The sequence below is a fragment of the Eptatretus burgeri genome, chromosome 8 (genome assembly GCF_056783735.1).
Source record: "Eptatretus burgeri isolate ZD-2024b chromosome 8, Ebu_testis_v1, whole genome shotgun sequence".
Classification (NCBI taxonomy): domain Eukaryota; kingdom Metazoa; phylum Chordata; class Myxini; order Myxiniformes; family Myxinidae; genus Eptatretus; species Eptatretus burgeri.
This window is the reverse complement of record NC_140968.1, coordinates 8,668,269-8,673,820: the sequence shown is the minus strand read 5'-3', so window position 1 is coordinate 8,673,820 and position 5,552 is coordinate 8,668,269. Positions and strand designations below refer to the sequence as shown.

At 42.3% G+C, this 5,552-nt stretch overlaps 1 protein-coding gene across 4 annotated transcripts in view; it reads right to left on the bottom strand.

Moving 5' to 3' along the window:
- Positions 1-679: 679 nt before the first annotated feature.
- LOC147021048 (uncharacterized) overlaps positions 680-5,552 on the bottom strand; it is a 160,643-nt gene continuing 155,770 nt past the window's right edge. For all 4 annotated transcript variants that reach the window (XM_085893571.1, XM_085893570.1, XM_085893569.1 and 1 more), the window contains one exon: positions 680-5,552. This exon is cut by the window's right edge and continues 2,922 nt beyond it. The gene's annotated coding sequence lies outside the window, so the exon portion shown is untranslated.

Genomic DNA, 5,552 nt, shown 5'->3' with positions numbered 1-5,552 from the left:
CCGACACTCCTCGTGATCCTGGATACCTGAAGCCAAGGGTCCCTGATCCTGACAAAACTCAACAGATTTTCTGAGATTCCAGATCTTACAGCACTAAGTTTACGGCATTGATCAACACCTTAGGACCCAAAGGCAAAGTGCATTGAGCATCAACCTCATGCAGCACCTTTCTTTTGCACCAACTAAGAATCAGCAGGCACCTTTCAGTTGCTTGTGCTATGATTCAAAATCAGCAGAGCAGCTCGACAAGCCCCTCGAATGTTTGGATTAAAACATTCAAACCTGGCACAGATTTCCAACAATCCAGCTTTTCCGGCACAGATTACCACAACCTGGTTTTAATACAGATGTTGCAGTGCGAAGCTTCCAATAAATGACTCAACTCGCTCTCCTCAGAATGGCGTCACCCAGTCGGGTCAGAGGCAAGGCACATGACTTTATTGAATGCAGGACACAGCGAAAGGGTCAGGAAAGGGAATCTGAAGTGGTCCCCTTACCTGCTCCTTCAGGTTGCCACCTGCATCCACATCACCACAGCCGACGTCACTTTGACCCCCGCTACCCTCTCCGTCCCCCCCCCAATACCCGCTCACCCACGGGATGTTGCGAACCCTGCTCACTGTGTCAATTTCTTCGGTGCAATCACCGGAATTGAACAACACTCCAGTTCTCATGAGAGTCGAATCATTTATTTACGTATACACGGAAACAAATACACAGATCAACACAAAGATGAGATGCTGTGAACTTCCTTCACTCCATTCTGTTTTCCAAGCCAATCTTATTTCAAAGAACATTATTTGCAGAAAAAAAGGGAAGGAGGGGGCATGGGTTACACAAAAAACAGTACTTGTTATTGAAGCTTTATGACATCTTAATGGCCTGTAAAGATGTTTTCAAGCTGAGAACATTTCACCTCAAGGTAAAAGGTGGGATGTTCTGAGAAAACACAGCTGTGTGCAGTATTTTATGACCAAACACAGTATTCTATTGGAATAGGGATGAGTAAATGAAAAAGAAACATTGTGAGAGATGGGGACATGGTCCAACGCTTGACAAGATAGGGATATATATTGGAAAGCAACCCAAACAACCCTGAGCTTTGCAGCTGCGAGCTTATCACCCGAACATTTAAAACCTGCCCGGTTACTGGGCGAGTGGGTTTTAAAACACACTTCCATGATTCTTCTTGGTGAACAACACCACACATGATGACAAATCGATTTTCGTCAATTACAATGTTTTGCAATAGATGAGACCTTTACAAGCATTTAAAAGCACACAAGAGGAAATGAGTATCATCAGTTCATCACCTTACACAACAGAAAATGGTTGGTGCAGCAAATTATACATTTCACAAGACAGAATTAATTATTTTTCTTCCACAACCCCACTTCAGGTGTGATAGATGTTTCTTTTGTTGGATTGCATTTTTGGATTGACCACGCTTATGGTGTGATATGGTTCTGTACTGTACAAAAATACTGTACAAATTTCTCACAGCATTATAACATTGCTTGTTCTGAGTCTGGATACACCACCTGATGCATTCAGTTATATTCAATAAAAACAAGCAGTATCATGACTCATGTGTGTTGTACATCATTTATTGGAGAACAATTTTACTATTCCTGTTCTTGGTTGATTTACTGCAATATTTTTACTGTTCAACTGTAGAATAATTGCAGTGATTAATTTGATTGGAATGTACATTTGTCCATAAACCATCATGTCTTTATTGGTGAACAAAGGAAATGATGACTGGAGATAGTTAATCGAATTGTTCAATGACTAGTAGATTGCATCAGTAATATATTTACTCTTCAACAATAGTTAATGGTAACAACATCTAACATTGAACACGTGAAAGTATTGTCCTGAAGTTTGTAGCCTAAATGATCAAGGAATGCATCCTGACAGAGTTTTCATTTTATCTTTGGGGTTTTTCATCATTCTCCACCTGCAATGCTCAACAAACTGTTGAAGTAAGACAAGTTGTTCCTATTTTACCTTCTCCATTAATTTTTTTAAAACTGCAGAACTTCAAAGCGAAATCTTAAGGCCCAGTCACACCTTGACGCTTTAGCCAGGAATGGTAACGTATAAAAATGCACGTAAAACGTTGGCGTACGCTGAAGTTTTGACGTTTTTTTTTCAAGTTTTGGTCGTATTCATAACGTGTTGGTCGTATGCATAACGTATTAGTAACGGGCACAGAACGTTTCGTTGTGTTAAAGATAACTTATACCAACGAATGCTTAGCCTGTTGTCGGCGTTCACAACCTATGCCCAACGATAGTTTAACTTAGTCATAGCGCGCTGCACGTATCGCTGACCAACTCGTGGCGTTCTCTGTTAAAAACCTGCCGCAAGCAGATTTAAATCATAACCGCCTGAAAATTGGAAGTGTCAACATCGCAGTCACACCTTGATGATTTAGCCAGCGTATGCCGACCTATGAAAAATGTGTCTAAAACGCTGGGACACGTCGAATACGGTATGGGTAAGTTGTGTATACGTTAGCAGCACGATGAAAAACATTCAAGTACGCTGGCATATTACGTGGTACGTCTAGTACGTCGTGAAATTTTAAGCATGCTGAAAATTTTACGACGTACTCGACGTATGGCTCACAAGTTCCGCATACGCTGGCATAAGTTCTCGGCACGCTCCGCAATCGTTTCGCAACGTCGGCCACACGTTACTTGTAAGTTACTCATAAGTCGAAACACGTCGAGGTAATGTTTAGCATACCCGAAACTTAATTTTTAACCTACGAGTAATGTGCTTTGAACCTATTAGTAGCGTGCTTTGAACCTATGTGTAACGTATCTCAAACGCACATTGGCATATGTCGACGAATTTGATTGACTTCTTCCGGACGACCACAGAACTTACTGAACGTGTTTCTAACTTACAGCTACCGTATAATGGCGTATTGGCAGCGTTTAGGGGAATTGGTATATACAAATGGGCTTCACAAGAGGAACCCATCAGTGTTCCAGACTCCATGTTGAGTAGATGTCAATTAGCAGTAGCAGTAGTTCGAGAGAATTTAGTTATGTCGATGTTATTAGTCAAGATAATTTACTGATGTTGATAGTAGTAGTAGTAGTAGTAGTAGTAGTAGTACTTACAAGTAACGTGTTGCAAAGTGTGAACAACATTCGTGTAGCGTGCTTACAAAACGTTACTCAGAGGTTAGAAATAAGTTTCGGGTACGCTAAACATTACCTCGACGTGTTTCGACTTACGAGTAACTTACAAGTAACGTGTTTCAACGTGTGTCAACGATCGCATAACGTGCCTACAACTTATGGCCAGCGTAGCGGAACGTGCGAGTCATACGCCGGCATACGTCGTAAAATTTCAAGCATGAAAAAATTCGAGGAAAACCCAAAAGTTCAACGTTTAAAGTCAGCGTACTACCACTTATGGCAGTGTTTTTCAGCGTGGTCTTAACATATACAAAACGTACCCATAACGTATTCGACGTGTACCAGCGTTTTACACAAATTTTCCAAAAATCGGCATAAGCTGGCTAAAACGTCAAGGTGTGACTGGGCCTTTACTTGGCTGCACTTCGATTCGTTGAGCCAAAACCTAAAAAGAGGCCTGGAAAAGGATTTTAAAATATTTTCTTCTTTAAAACTGGCATCTACCATAGTTTGTGAGAGCACGGGATCCTGCATTTTAGCTTTCTTCCAAACATCAACAATGTCGTGGAATTCATCATCACAGTTGACATAAAATCATACCTTTTATCCAAAAGCCTCATCTGAAATCATCAATTTGGATTCAGACCAGGTCACTCCAACTGGACATGCTGCTTTTGCTCTTTCAACAATGGTTGGAGGTCTTCAATATCAGACATATCAAAGCTGACTTTCTGGGAATATCTTGAGCTTTCGATATGGTCTGGCATCCCACGTGCTCTCAAACTGTTTGCCAACTCCACTCATGGATGACTGACTTCCTCCACTCTTGCAGGCAACATGGGGCGATCAACGGAACTCTTTGCTCTCCTCTCCCTGTCAAAGCTGGACTTCCACAAATGCAGTGTTCTCAACCCCATCTTATTACTAATCTTCATCAATGATATCCCCAACTCGCTGGAAAATCCTCAGTTTCTCTTTGCTGATGTCTCCACTCTCTGCCGGCACATCCCTCATCCTTCTGACAGACAGAAGGCTTTTCCCTCCCTTTTGACCTTGACAAAAATCACAAACTGGTGAGACATGTTTCTCTCTTCCCCTTTCTCTCGCCAATGACCTTCCCACAAACCCATCTACTTTCTCATCAACCCTCTTGAAGAAGTTCAGTCACTCAAACTCTTGGGTGTCACTCTGAGCCATGATCTCTCTTGGGCAAGCCACATTTCATTGTTGGCCTCCAAAACTAGAGCTCCTATCCACCTGCAAGGCTTTCATCCACAACTTGATGGAGTCCTGTTCTTCTGTCTGGGCTGACTCCCATCTTGCTCTCCTTGAAGCCATGGAAACAAAGACTTTCAAGATCATTTGAATTTATCACGATGAAGCTGAGTCGATTGGAAAAATCACTTCACCATTGCCACCAGGTCGGTGGTCTCCATCTTCTTCCGACTCGTTTCTGGTCCTGCACCCTCCACCCTCTCCATGCGTCTTCTCCCCGAGGTATGTGCAGGACGCACGTAGTCCACCAGCAACCCCTTCAGAGTGAAACTGCTAAAATCCAGAATGACTGCTTACCTCCACTCATGTGTTCCTTTTTTCCACATTGTCTTCAATCTGATTCTTCCCTCCCGGTCTTGAAGACACCTGTTACCCACCATCTCAAGTCATCACCCATCGAATACGATGATATTTTCTCCACCTGGTAAACAATTCCCCACCACTTCCAACATTTTGCTTGTGTCCCACTTGTCCAACCCTTACGTTGTCCCTTACCCCTCATCGTTACCTGCATACTTTATGTCAGTCTCCATCGATTTTTCCCTTCCACCCTGCTGATGACGTTTGTTAGTGATTGTATTGTGCTGTTCCCTTTGTTATGTTGTTGTATAACCCTTTCCACTGCTGTTCCCTTTGTTATGTTGTATAGTGATCTGTTTGGTGTCCGGATTTTTTCATGAGCCCGCACCATGCACACAAAAGAGTCGAGGATTGAAAGAATGTTCTTCTCCTTCTCAGGTGCAAAAGACACAGTGAATGAGTGAAGATCGAAAGACAATGGATAAGGATGAGAGAGGACATAAAATGGTGTTTTGCTTGTGGAAAACTCAGAAGGGAAGATCAGGATTGGACGAGCACTCATCCGTTGCCTTTTCTCCTTGGAAAAAGCTCAATGTAGTGATTGTGAAGAGCACTAGAAATGTGGGATGCCATCCCGACCAGGGCTTTTGAATTTTGGCATCTTGGTGAGTGTTTCATAATTTTCTGTTTGGCAATTAACACTTGAGGAATATCCTCTCGATGTTACTCCTCTTTTCCAACTTTTGGACCTGTTCCACCTTCTTGTTGTGTTCTTTTCAGTTTTCATAAATCCCTTTCGAAAAGTAGTTCATCATTTTC